The sequence below is a fragment of the Rhinatrema bivittatum genome, chromosome 1 (genome assembly GCF_901001135.1).
Source record: "Rhinatrema bivittatum chromosome 1, aRhiBiv1.1, whole genome shotgun sequence".
Classification (NCBI taxonomy): domain Eukaryota; kingdom Metazoa; phylum Chordata; class Amphibia; order Gymnophiona; family Rhinatrematidae; genus Rhinatrema; species Rhinatrema bivittatum.
In genome coordinates, this window is record NC_042615.1 from 3,886,843 (window position 1) to 3,901,796 (window position 14,954).

The 14,954-nt window shown below is 45.6% G+C and overlaps 1 protein-coding gene across 1 annotated transcript in view; it reads left to right on the forward strand.

Moving 5' to 3' along the window:
* Window positions 1-14,954, forward strand: part of SEC24D (SEC24 homolog D, COPII coat complex component) — a 337,918-nt gene that overhangs the window by 163,784 nt on the left and 159,180 nt on the right. The window lies entirely within an intron of this gene.

The window sequence follows — 14,954 nt, forward strand, 5'->3', positions numbered from 1 at the left end:
CATCAAAGACTTGGAGATGTCTCTGACCATGCATGGCAGCTCCTAGCACTGCACAATGCGCCTCACTTCAGGAGGCTGATATTCAAAAACCGTTTAGTTGGATAACTGAAAAGTTATCCGTCGAAATGGAAAAGCGGTGATATTTGAAGCAATATTGGGGACAGGCGTTTCAGGGTGGGCCACAGTTAGCCGCTCTGATATTCGGAGTTAGCCGCTTAACGAATGTGGCCAGCTCTGGTTGTGCCGTAGGGCTATCCTAAAGTTAGCCGTATACTTATCCGGCTAACTTTAAGATAGCCAGGGATATCCCGCTGAATGTCCCTGTTAAGTTAGCCGGATAGCTCTATGTGGCTAACTTAACTGGCTGCTCTGCAGCTGAATACAGGCCCCCAGGTTTTTCCAGAGCCCTTTTCACTTCTCAGGCAGTAGTTTTTCTCCTGTCCAGCTTCCCTTCTTAAGCAAGTGTGCCTTAGTGGGTTTTTTTTTTATAGATTCCATGTAATTCTCTGATAGATATTTTGACGGTATTTTGAAGTTTTATTTTCTTATTTCTCATCCTTGTTGGTGGGCCACTTTTACATATGCACTGTAAATCTTTAGGAATATTTACCACGTTTCAAAATCTGTTGGGGTCACTACAATTTGCTCAACTAATAACACACCCCACGCATCGTGCAGGCCACATCTTGGACCAACTACTAATGGACTAGTTTAGATACTAAAAGGATTTAGTCTCTGATATAATCATTGAGCCAGTTATTTAGTTAAATCATTATTTCATTTCATTTGCTTTTACAGCTTTTGGTGAAAATGTAAATATACTGGAGAGCAAACTAGTAAGAAATTCTAGAGCAGCTGTAGATGTGGATGCGTTTAAGGAGGAGTGTTACGTGATGGAAGTGACGATGGCATATGACTTCAGTGGCAGGCTATCATCCACCTTAAGTAATTTCCTAAAAATGAGTTACCATGCTAGGGTCTCGTGGTTTGACCAGGATCCTGTAGTAAAGAAGTGAGAAATGAGGAAAAAAGAAAAGGAAACGGGGAAAAGCCAGATTACCCTTGCCCGTCTGGAGTGTAAATGTTGCGATCCCGGGTCGGCCCCGGGACCGGCTCGGTCCCAGCCCTCCTTGAGCTGCGTTCGGGTCGTGCAGGCCCCGGGCACGGTGCTTCCACGCCAAGCGAGCAGCCGGCGTCCTCCCGCGGCTGGCCCCACACCCTAGCCGCGCGCGCGCGGCAGGCCTCTGCATTTAAAGGGGCCAGCGCGGGAGATTCAGGAAGCCGGCTGGTGACGTCAGACGCTGCAGGGCTATTTAAGCCCTGCATTCACAGCGTTCCTGGCCTTGCAACGAGGTTCACAGGGTTCCTGTCTTCAGTTGCTGCTTCCTGGTTCCAGCTTCGCTCCGACCCGGCTTGCCTGCTGACCACTCTCCGTCTTGACCCGGCTCCGTCCCTGACTCCGCTTCTGGATCCGTCCTTTGGCTTCGGTACGACTTCTGACCTCTGGCTTGACCCGGCTCCGTCCCTGACTCCGCTTCCGGAATTGTCCTTTGGCTTCGGTACGACTTCTGATCTCTGGCTTGACCCGGCTCCATCTTCGACTCTGAATTACTGCCTTCCTGGACTCCATCTCGGTTCCTCACCTCTCCACTGGCCCGAAGATTCTCCTAAGTCCCAGCAGCTGGGTCCCTACAGGCTCCTCCTGGGGGGACTCCGGCTTCCAGGGCGAATCTCCAAAAGTCCCAGCGGCCGGGCTCCTACGAGCTCCTCTCGCGGGAGCGCCGCCTCCCGGTTGTGACTTGTAGCTGAGGTCCTCCGCAGCTTCCAGCTCTTGTCCTGACCGGCCCAAGGGTCCACAAGTCCTAACAGTAAAGCTCTGTTTCTCCAGTATGAAAAACAGTATTTTACTAACTAGGCCCCGTGAATTGTTTCAAATGATGCAGCGTGTTATATTGCAACCAGAAAAGTGGGGAATTCGCCGATTTCTGGATTCAGAAAGCGATAAGACAGGAAGGAACGATTAATAACGTTTTAAGAATGGGCCCAGATTTTGAATTAGATGAAAGTAGATACACTGTAGGTTGGGATACATTTTTGCCTGTTTCTCAGACAGAAACAGAAGTAATAATGTCAGAGCTAAAGCAGTCATATTACCAAGCTGATCCTTGTCCATTTTCAGTATTTTATGTATTAAAAGACATATTTATGGATATCTTCCATATACTGGTAAATTTATCCCTGCTGGAAAGTATGATGCCAAATGAGTTAAAGCAAGCAGCTATACATGTTCCAGTAAACCATGTCTTTCTATGTGCTCTGTGGTTTTGATCTTTAGAACAGTTTCCAATATTTTCCTCCCAGTTCAAGTGCCCCAGTTTTATTGTAACTTTTGCTCACTTTGCTCTCTCTTCGCCTATTGTTCATGTTGATGTTAATGTTATTGCACCATAGTTTCTTGTAAACCGACATGATATGATTGGTATCATGAATGTCGGTATAAAAAAGCCCTAAATAAATACATAAATAAATAGAAAATTTTCCCGGCACTGAAGTCAGGCTCACTGGTCTATAGTTTCTCAGATCGCCCCTGGAGCCCTTTTTAAATATTGGGGTTACATTGGCCACCCTCCAGTCTTCAGGTACAATGGATGATTTTAATGATAGGTTACAAATTTTAACTAATAGATCTTAAATTTCATTTTTGAGTTCCTTCAGTACCCTAGGATGCATACCATCTGGTCCAGGTGATTTGCTACTCTTTAGTTTGTCAATCTGGCCTACTACATCTTCCAGGTTCACAGTGATTTGGTTCAGTTCATCTGACTCATCACCCTTGAAAACCATCTCCGAAACCGGTATCTCCCAAACATCCTCATTAGTAAACACAGAAACAAAGAATTCATTTAGTCTTTCTGCAATGGCCTTATCTTCCCTAAGAGCCCCTTTAACCCCTCGGTCATCTAACAGTCCAACCGACTCCCTCACAGGTTTCTTGCTTTGGATATATTTTAAAAAGTCTTTATTATGAGTTTTTGCCTCTGCGGTCAACTTCTTTTCAAATTCTCTCTTTACCTGTCTTATCAGTGTTTTATACTTAACTTGACAATGCTTATGCTTTTTCCTATTTTCTTCAGACGGATCCTTCTTCCAATTTGTGAAGGATTTTCTTTTGGCTAAAACAGCCTCTTTCACCTCACCTTTTAACCACGACGGTAATTGTTTTTCCTTCCTTCCACCTTTCTTAATGCGTGGAATACATATGGACTGCGCCTCTAGGATTGTATTTTTAAACAATGTCCAAGCCTGTTGAACACTTTTAACCTTTTGCAGCTGCACCTTTCAGTTTTTTCCTAACGATTTTCCTCATTTTATCAAAGTTTCCCTTTTGAATGTTTAGTGTTAGAGCTGCAGATTTACTTATTGTCCCCCTTCCAGTTATTAGTTTAAATTTGATCATGTTATAATCACTGTTGCCAAGTGGCCCTACCACCGTTACCTCTCTCACAAAATCCTGTGCTCCACTAAGAATTAAATCTAAAATAGCTCCCTCTCTTGTAGGTCCCTGAACCAATTGCTCCATGAAGCAGTCGTTTATTAAATCCAGGAACTTGATGTCTCTAGCAAGTCCTGATGTTACATTTACCGAGTCAATACTGGGGTAATTGAAATCTAAAGAAAGAAATATCTCTTTTTGAGTTGAACAAGTTGAACAACGATTAAATAATCCTGTAGCAAAAACGTTGTGTCACATACTTTTGTTTTTTGATTAAATGCTATAAATCTTTTACCTACTTTAAACTTGAGCATAAATACATTAGTCAAGGATTAGGGACCATCATAACACCCCTGGTGCTGCAAGTTAACACTTGTATCTTACACCTTTGTGGGTCCTCTTTCATCATAGGTCCAATAGTTCGATATTTGCTCAACAAGACAAATTTTTCTTTTTTTCTCTTAACTTTTTATCATTTTTTTTTAAAGTTCAAAAGGGTATTACTTCCCTGTCGGAGCATTTATGCTCAAGTTTAAAGAAGGTAAAAGATTTATAGCATTTAATCAAAAAACAAAAGTATGTGACACAACGTTTTTGCTACAGTAATTGAAATCTCCCATTATTACTGCACTGCCAAATTGGTTTGCTTCCCTGATTTCTCTTAGCATTTCATCATCTGTCTGACCATTTTGTCCAGGTGGAGGGTAGTATACTCCTATCACTATACTCTTAGGGGTAGATTTTATAAATGTGCGCACACACGTACTCATGTTTGCGCACCAGGCGCAAACAAGAGTATGCGGGATTTTAATGGATACGCGCGTATCCATTAAAATCCGGGGTTGGCACGTGCAAGGCTGCCCAAAATGGGCAGCCTGCGCGCGCTGAGCCGCACAGCCTGCCTCCGTTCCCTCCGAAGCCGCTCCGAAATCGTAGCGGCCTCGGAGGGAACTTTCCTTCGGCCTTCCCCTCCCTTCCCCTACCTAACTCACCCCCCCAGCCCTATCTAACCCCCACCTACCTTTGTTGAACAAGTTACGCCTGCTCGAGGCAGTCGTAACTTTGCGTGCGCCAGGCCGACCACTACGCACCATGTTCTGGTCAAGGGGCTGGTCCGGAGGCCGCGACCACGCCCCCGGAACGCCCCCGGGCCGGAACCACGCCCACGGCCCCGCCCCGGATGACGCACCGGCTGCATCAAGCCCCCCGACACGCCCCCCGATGATGCGCGGGTCCCGACATGCCCCCCGACACGCCCCCCCAGGAAAGCCCTGGGACTTACGCGCATCCCGGGGCTTTGCACGCGCCAGAAGCCTATGCAAGATAGGCTTGGCGCGTGCAGGGGGGGTTTGGGGTAGGTTTTCGGGGGTTACGCACGTAACGTACATGTATAATCCTTTGAAAATCTACCCCTTACCCAACACACAAGGGATTTCTACCCATATAGATTGTACTGAGCATTTAGTCTCTTGTAAGATCTTTATCCTGTTGGATTCTATACCCTCCTGGACATAAAGTGCCACTCCCCCACCAAGTTGATCCTCCCTAACATTGAGATATAATTTGTTCCGTGATATAACGCTGTCCCATTGATTATCCTCCTTCCACCAAGTCTCTGTGATGCCAATTATGTCCATCTCTTCATGCATTGTACATCACAGCCTGCCAGACAAACCCAGCCACATGGATGCCTCTGTCACTCCTAGGACTTCTAATATTTCTTATTAAACTCTTTTCCAGAAGGTAGGCCCAACATCTGTTTTTGAATCAGTTGAGCTACGAATGCTTAAATACTTGTCCTTAGATCATGCTTTCTGCTCTCTCCACTTTTAGGAACTAGGATCCCCTGTGCTTATCCCATGCCCTCTTATTTATTTTAAAATGTTTATATACTGCAGTCCTACAGGATTGCATGATGCAGGTTACAAAGTCACGTACACTGCATTACTGTTATAATCACTACCATCCATCCTGGGAGGGCGTTCCATGCTTCCTCTACCCTTTTCTGATATTTTTCCTCAGTCTAACCTCTTGGATGCTCAAATCATAATCCCTTTACTGGAACCTTCCCCTCTTGTCACAGATTTGCTTCTTTTGCAGCATTGTTAATACTTTTCAGATATTTGAAAAGTGTCATCTCTTCTCTAGTGTAAACATGTTTAGACTTCTGAATCTCATCTGCTAAGACTTTTGAGGAAGGTTTCCAGAAGTGTACACAATACTCCAAGGTTTCACTAATTACCTGTACAATGTCATAATCACCTCCTCTTTTCACTAGTTATAGCTCTTCTTATACATGTTAACATCCCTCCAGCTCTGGCTAGTGCCCTGTCACACTGTTTCTCTGTCTTGAAATCTTCAGACCTACCAATTTATTGAGGCATGAGCTTTAGAGGACAGAGTCCACTTCGTCAGATGCATGAAGCGATGTACAGGAAGTGGCTAAAACACATACAGAACAAAGAGAAGGCATTGTTGTGCAATTTGTGGTTCCTGGTGAGTAATTCCACCAAGAGTTCACAAACTTCACATCACCAGCAACCTGAGCCTAGAGCAGTCCACTCAACAGGTCCACTTTCTAGACACCACTGTCCAAATGCCATCTTTAAAAATGGCACGGGCCATCCAATGCTCCTACTATGTGACAGGGGCCGGCCAATGGCACAGATACACTGTCACATGCTAAGGGCAAAGGGCCATCAGTGCCATTTTGTTTACTGGCAGCCGACGGCCCGAGAGCGGGAGATCGCTCCCGGGACCCCCACTGGACCACCAGGTACTTAAAAATTTGGGGGGGGGGGGGGTTGGAGGGGTCCAGAGAGTGGGGGGATACTAAAGAACTAATTTTAAAAGGGTCGGGCTGTATTTTTGGACCGCGGGAAAAATAATTTCCCGATGGTCCACGAATCCGAAAGCGGAACCGTTTCCGGTTCCGATTCACATCTCTACTATTAGACATTCAATCCCGATGCAAAAAGAAAAATGTGCGTCTCTGATGCACATTTATCTGTCATCTATTAACTCCTGCCAGGAGCAGGCGTTAATAGATGTGCACATCAGAAAAAGAATAAAAAGAAAAGAAATAAAATTTTTTAAAAAATGTGAAGATCGGGACCATCACAAAAACTGACGCCAAGTTTAACGGTGTCAGTTTTCGTTACCAATGTCATTAAGCACAACCCAACTTATCGAAAGTTAAACTTTCCTCCTTCCCAAAGGAAGACAGCAGCGCTCCAGAGCTCCTCTCGGCTGCAGATATCGGGCTCCCGAGAGTGAAGTGGGGGTGGGGGAACCTCAACTGATAAGGGTCGCCAAAATCCTCAGCAGCTGCTATTTAACCACTGCTCCCTCAGTCTACCCACACGTGAAGCCGCAACCAGAGATCTCTAACCACTCCTCGCTCGCAAAATCCGTTGTCACTCTCCGAAGACGGTTAGCCCTGCCTCAGCCTGTGCACTACGATTGGGAAAAGGGGCGGGTTCCATGCGCGTTAAGAGAGAAGGCGCCGACTGTTCAGCGCCCGCTTTCTACGCGACTTTATTGCATCGGCCCCCTGGGAAGGGAAAACCCATGCTGGGAGGGTCAGTCCATACTCGGGCGAGGGTGGTGGTATCCACTGCTCCTGCCAGTGCCTGATCACTGCTTTGCTACTATCGCTATCACCCGGACCAGGCCGACATCCCCAGAGACATCGAAGGGCTTTAGTGCTTTCCAGATTTCTTGGGAACCGGGCTCCAGCTACATGTTACTGCCTGCGGAAACTATGCATGCGGAGTAACGTTCGTCGCTTGCATCTTTTGTAACACGCTGCCTCGGGGGTAAGAAGGAGAGAGTCACCCCCCCAAATGTGTAACACTATCCACCTTCTCCTGCTGAACTTCTCAGTGCCCTCCCTTGAAAATGTTTTCCAGTGTTACTGCAGGAAATGCTAAATGAGCTGAGATAGATGGCCAAGGCTAGTGCCAAAGAACTAACATGAAAAGCCCATAAAACAGCAGAAAGTTGATGTAACTGAATCGTGAACGTTTTCCCTTTAAGTGCATTTCTGGCACAGTCCTCGCTGTTATGGTAACAGATAGGGACATGTCCCGTTCACAGCAGCTGGCAAGAAAATTGATTAGTTTATCTGATACAGAGGAATCTGAGCAGTGTCTGTGTCCACACAGGAGAAGAAATATTTGTAGCATTTATGATACAAAAATGGTTTAGAACCTGCTACACAAAGAAATGCTTGAGATACTCGAAATGCACTCACAGGAGGAAAGAGGGGAGATGCTAGAAACATTCACATTTTGACATCCTTCAAAAAAATCACAGGAAAATGAAATTGTCCATAGAACAGGGTGCATGATCTGAAGTTGGATGGAGAAAGGTTGTAAGGGAACATGAAAAGATACTTCTTTACTGAAAGGGTGGTAGATGCCAGCGGAGGCAGCAGAAGCCTGTACTGGATCAGATATAGAGAGGACAGTGATGGGAGGCTGCACTATTACAAACTCTCCATCCTTTACTCCCTTAAGAGCAGAAGCAAGGAGAGAGCTGGTGAGAAGAAAGCAAGGGGCATGAGGTGGGGGCTCTGCAAGCCAGGCTCCAGCTCCCCCAAAAACTAACCGAGTCAGTACCAGCAGGTTGATGGTGGGCTAGTACTGTCCAGCATGACCAAAGGGGGCCTTAGCATCTGGAGATTAGGGAATAGCCTGACTACTTTCTGTAGATTATTACACATCTTGATAGGGAGTAGGGGACTGAGAATTGGATTAAGATTAGCAACTTGGATGTACATCTACCCGAGATGGCAGAGAAAAAAAGAGTAAGACGGCAAAATCTGACATGGATAAGGATCAATATCCTACAAACAGTCAAGCTTCTTTGGTTGGCAACTGGGATATATCCTTAACAGGAATAACTGGCCAGACTGGATAGGCCACTTAGCCCTTTTCTGTTGTCATCGAATATGTTACTATTCATGAGTTTCTAAAATAGTAAGGTCCATCCACGGACATTTCTTCCGAGACTAAGTATCCTACAAAAGGGAGTGAGGAAATGATTTATAGGATTGAGAAGCAGGTTCATCCAGTCACGTGAGTGCGTCACATGACTGTGCATCAGCGCCCGGTGGACAGAAACGTGCAGAGCCTGTCACTGCTCACACATGGCCCCTTCCTGCGCTGCTGCAGCCCCACAACTCATTTCCTCTTTCTGCTCCGTGCTTGATGGACGTTTGCTTCCTGCAGCTCTACAGGAATCTCTGTTCATGTTATCTTTTTCTCTTCCCTTACTAGTTTCCTCTGTTTTATTTTTTTCAATGTTTGCCACCTTCGCAGCCCTGTGTCTTTTCCAGTGGGGCTCACCAAGGCCACCCAACTACATTTTTCATCTCTTTGGATCATCTTTCTTTGGTGACAGGAATGTTTCATTTGGCTTTGCATTGCCATTTTTCCTTACCATTCCTGAGAAGCAGGCCAGCAACTTCAAGGTCTGCCCCAAATGCAACCTGGCGATGTCCATACCTGGTCATTGTAAGGTTCACTGCAAGATCTGCATAAACAGGTTACCCAGAGTGATTCAGGTTCAGAAGGATAGGCTAAGAGTCTTCCTTGTCCCCACACTATGCCCATGGAGCCAATCTTGGCTGGTGACAAGGCCTTGCAAAAGAGGTTCTCAGTCTCCTCAGCTCCTTGGCCCAACAGTTGAGATGTGATAATCACCCAAGCCGTCGCCCACCCTTATTCATCCTCTATCTGTGCAGCAAAGCAGAGTGGCTGCTTACAAGGTAGTGATACGCAGGGTGTAATCTTTTTTTTTTTATCACTGGTAGAAATCTTTGCATGGAACTGCAACCAATACTCAGTACAAGCCCTGTTCCTTTCCCCTCTCTCTCTTCCCCTGGATCTCGCCATTTCCCTGGCATGCCAGTGAGTAACAGCACAATGAGTTAGTCCTGGGCTCTATAAACCTGGCTTATTCTCACTCTGCATGACAGAGCTGATGACCCCAGGGCTAGTTCTTCCATTAGGTGAGCCAGGCAGTCACACAGAGGGCCAAGATTTGGGGTTGGGGGGCGCAAAAAACCCCAGAAACCTGCAGGCGCTGCTTACACGTTTTAAGGCATGAGACCAGGCGAGAGAAGGGATTGGGAGCAATTGCTGGGAAGATGTGGGGGAGTGGAGGAAGCTAGGTGTGTGGAGGAATTGTGGAGAGAGAGGGCACGTGAGGGTGGGATTAACAAAGAGAGAGAGGGGGGGGCAAAGAGGCTGGGGCGATGCTGGTGTGCTGAGCAGGGAGTGGAGGGGAGAAAGAGGAGGGTAGTGGGTGAGGGGAGAATCGGAGAGGAGATGCTGGCCACTGTGGGCAGGGATGAAAGGGAAGAGGATGCAGAATTTGGCTGAGGGTGGGAGAGAGGGATGCTGCGCCACCATCAGTAAGCAGGAATGTAGAGGGGAGGGGCGCAAGATTGAAGGTTCACCCTTGCATTGGCCCTGGATGGCCCCTTGTGGCTAGAGAGGGCAGTGACATTTTTAACCCTGACCCAAGAATTGCCTTCCATTTCTCAGTCAGCAGAGGGCCTTAGTTTGCCTGGCATGACAGTCTGGGTTCTCAGAAAACTACCCTTTCTCCAATAATCAATCAATCAATCATTCAATCACTTTTCCCCCATGACCGTCCTCTGCATATATAATGAAAGGTCTCAGTATAAAAATGTTTGCAGTCATTTAGAAAGCTTCTCCTAGAGCTGCCTGAGAGCTCTGTGGAGTGACGTTGTTTACTGTCATTTTAAGAATAGATTTCTTGTACAATACACTTCAGCTTAGCTCGCCTCTGCTTTAGCAACAGATGGGAAAAATAAACCAGAGTCCCAGAGTTTCCGCCAGAGCGTCGCGCTCTGTGAGCCTGTTCTGGCGATGCCTGTGTCGCATTAGAGCTTTATTTAATCCCAAACTGTTGTTTAGCATTACCAATGCTTGATCACTTGTGTTTCAGTTTCGGGGACTCTGAAGTATGTTTAGAAAAGAAACATTTAAGAATTTCCAATAATTAGGCACAAGGCGTTTAATGACCACACATCAAGAAGTGAAAGGAGGAGCAGAGGCGATATGATACAGACTTTCAGATACTTGAAAGGTTTTAATGATCCAAAGACAACGACAAACCTTTTCCGTAGGAAAAAAAATCAGCAGAACCAGGGGTCACGATTTGAAGCTCCAGGGAGGAAGACTCAGAACCAATGTCAGGAAGTATTTCTTCACGGAGAGGGTGGTGGATGCCTGGAATGCCCTTCCGGAGGAAGTGGTGAAGACCAGAACTGTGAAGGACTTCAAAGGGGCGTGGGATAAACACTGTGGATCCATAAAGTCAAGAGGCCGCCAATGAAGAGTGGGTGACTCGCCAGAATGATGGCTACTGCCTGGAGACAATACCCTTATTCAATAAACGTACACATGCTTACTGTGACTCCAACATCGTTCTAGCTTCAACAGCAAGAGGAAATGTGGAATAAAGGATCTGCACTCACAAAGGGGGGAGTAGCTGGCTTGTTACGGCGGTTACTACCCCAAACCAAATAAGCCTGATACTTCTATTTCTATGCATATACAGCATAGTTCTCTGCTTCAACGGCAGGGGAGAAGAAAAAACTGATACTTCACGCATATCCAGCAGAGCTCCCTGCTTCAACGGCAGGGGAGAAGAAAAAAGGGTTCACACTCACAAAGCGGGGAGTAGCTGGCTTGTTACGGCGGTTACTACCCCAAACCAAATGTGCCTGATACTTCACTTTCGATGCATATCCAGCATGGCTCTCTGCTTCAACAGCATGGGAGAAGAATAAACTGATACCTCAAGCATATCCAGCATAGCTCCCTGCTTCAACGGCAGGGGAGAAGATAAACAACCAATAAGGGCTGTATAACATAGTCTGAGTAAAACAAATAAGCATGGGTGTAGCTTGCTTATTGCGGCGGTTACTACCCCTACTACCCCTAACTTATCAGCTAGATATTCACTTGGATGCAGCTCCATCACTGCTTTCTACATTAATGGTGGGGGTGGAAAGGAAATAGAACCAAGAGCTAAGAGAAACAGATAAGTATGAGAGAAAAAAGTGTGTGAAGCTTGCTGGGCAGACTGGATGGGCCATTTGGTCTTCTTCTGCCGTCATTTCTATGTTTCTATGTTTCTATGAATGAGTTTGTGAATTTTGGGCAGAAATAATCAGCCCAGCATGTCAATGCTGGCTCCTGTCACTGGGTGGCAGACCAAGTATATTCCAGCACTCAGCACATTGTGAAGGGAATTCTGAAAATGCTATGCCTGTAGGCACGAAAATAGCCACTTCTTACGTATTCAGTATTTCATAAAAGTCCAAAATTCACACCTATTTTAACTTTCACGTGCTCATATATGCATGTGAAAAAGGAGCACTCTAGGGGCCTTCCTGGGCTACTTTAAAAGACACGTACTTACATTTGCCAACCTACTTGCATATTTTTACAGCGGTTAATTATCTGGTGTAAGTGTGTCAGGCCTTGACTGCCGCTAAAGGGGTGACCCCAGGATAGCGATGGCTGGCAGGTTGGATTCAGGGGCAGGACAGGCTGAAGCAGGAACAGGACAGGAAGGAGTCTTCACCTGGACTGGCCATTTTCTAGAGGAAAGTGAGCTCCCTCATGGGGCGTGCAGGAGAGCAGAAGCTGAGAAAGATAAAGCAAAGACTTCTTTATTTATTTATTTATTTATTTATTTATTTATTTAAGGTTTTTTATATACCGGCATTCATGATAAAATCACATCATGCTAGTTTACAGTTAAACAGGGGTGCAAATACATTAAAAAACTAAAAACAAGTGCAAGGAAATTGCAGTTACAAATAACAAGGGAGATCAAACTGGGAGAGAAAGGGAAATACAGAAGTAGATTAACATCGAACTAGTGGCGTAGAGAAATACTGAATTGGATTAACATCTCGTGGTGTTATTTACAAGGGCAGCTGTAACTGAGTTGTGGAAGTTGATGAGGCAGCAATTAGGAGGGGTCCGGAAAAGCTTGTTTGAATAACCAGGTCTTAAGTCTTTTTCGGAATGTTGGGAGGCAGGGCTCCTGTCGGAGATTCAGAGGGATGGAATTCCAGAGTGCTGGTCCAGCTGTTGAGAAAGCCCATTCTCTTAAAGTTATGTGTCGAGTGGATTTGATATGAGGTACTTGGAGGGATCCTCTGTATGCTTCTCTGGTGGGTTTTGTGGAGTGATGATGGCTGAGCAGGAATTGTAAGTCAAGTGTTGTAAGGTGGTGGATGGATTTATATATGATGGTGATGGATTTGAAGATGATTCTGAAGTGTATAGGGAGCCAGTGTAAGTGTTTTAGGATAGGTAATTTGTGGTCTCTTCTCCTGGTGTTGGTGAGAATTCTTGCCGCCGCATTCTGGACCATCTGTAGAGGTTTGGTGTACGATGATGGGAGGCCTAGTAGGATGGCGTTGCAATAATCAATCTTTGAGAAGATTAAAGCTTGTAGTATTGTTCTGTAATCATTAGAGTGAAATAGAGGTTTTATCCTTTTCAGAACTTGGAGTTTGTAGAAACAGTCCCTGGTTGTACGGTTGACAAATGCTTTCAGATTCATCCTGTTATCAATTATAACTCCTAAGTCTCTCACTTGGGTGGAGAGTGGGATAGCTGGAGGAGAAGAGGAGGTGTTGCTGATTTCTAGGGAGATGAGCAGTAATTCTGTTTTTGCAGCATTTAATACGAGATTTAGACTGGCAAGAAGGCTCTTGATTTTTTGAAGGCATGATTCCCAATGATCAAGAGTTTTAGAGAGGGATTCTTTAAGGGGGATCACTATCTGGACAACGTCAGTGTAGAGAAAGTGTTTAAGATTTAGATTTGTTAGGAGCTGGCATAGTGGAAGGAGGTAAATATTGAAGAGCGTGGGTGATAGGGCAGAACCCTGAGGGACTCCTACAGGTGAGTCATGGCGGGGGGATTCTTTATTGTGGATTTTAACTTTGTAGCCTCTGTTACTGAGGAACGTTTTGAACCAGGTTATTGCCGTACCTGTTTTACCAATGGTCGAGAGTTGGTTTATGAGGATGGAGTGGTTAACGGTGTCGAAAGCTGCCAAGAGGTCTAGAAGAATCAATAGGAATGATTGTCCTTTGTCGAGACCCAAAATGAGGTGGTCTGTCAACGATACTAGAAGCGATTCTGTGCTGGAAGCTTTGCAGAAGCCGTATTGAGAAGGGAATAGTAGTTTATAATCTTCGATATAGTCTGATATTTGGGTGTTCACTAATTTTTCCAAGATCTTGGCTATGAATGGTAAGTTAGCGATCGGGCGGAAGTTGTTCGGGTCTGTAGGATCTAGAGTTGGCTTCTTTAGAAGTGGTTTGAGGGATGCCAGTTTGAGTACGTCAGGGTATATTCCTTGAGATAGAGAGCAGTTTATGATGTCCGCCTGTGTTTTGGAGATGGAATCAGGGATTGTCAGGAGAAGTTTGCTAGGGATATTTTCTGAAGGATGAGAGGAGGGTTTCATTTTCTTTAGGAATGACTGGATCTCTGTTGCGGTGATAGGATCAAATGCTTCAAAATGTATGGATTTGTTGTTATTTAATTGAAGAGTGCTTGAGTAAGGTGGGGTGGTAGTGGGCAGCTGTGTGAGGAGATTAATTATTTTGTTTCGGAAGAACAGGGCTACTTCTTCCGCTTTTGATTGGGCTTGATTACTAGGGATATCAAGTGCGTTGGTATGGGTTAGATTAGAAACAAAGGCAAAGAGTGCTTTGGCGTCGAAGACCAGGTCATGGATCTTATGCGAGTAGAAGTCCCTTTTAGATCTAGTGGTGGAGGTCTTGTAATGATGTAGGGCCAATTTATATGCCGAGAGTGTGCTTGTACACGGGGCTTTACGCCATTTGTTCTCTTTCTGTCTTAAGCTTTGTTTCAGTTTTCGGAGTTCGATGGTGAACCATGGTTGTCTTTTGAGCGTGTTGGAGTTGGGTATTTTTGTTGTAAGGGGGCAAAGTTTATTAGCTATGGGTTCAGTAATGCTGTACCCGGAGAGGAGGGCTGAGTTTGGGTTGGTGAGGTCTATGAGAGGAAGTTGTGAGGTCAGTAAAATGCTGAGGTCTTCTGGTGAGCAGGATCGTCTATAAAGGAAGGGGGGTTGGGGTGCGCGGGCATTGATGGTATCCTTCAGCGTGAACCTGGTTGATATTAGTGTATGATCTGACCAAGGGACCTTCTTGCAATCCAGGGGAGAAGATTGCTTGACGCAGGAGTTTACAAAGATTAAGTCCAGCGTAATACCTGATTTGTGTGTGGGTTTGTTAACTATCTGGCTGAATTCCAAGGCTGAGAGGGCTGTGAGGAAGGCTTCGCAGCTGGATGAGGAAGGCTTCGCAGCTGGATGAGAGTGTGGGGACGTCTACGTGCAGATTGAAATCTCCCAGGATTATAGC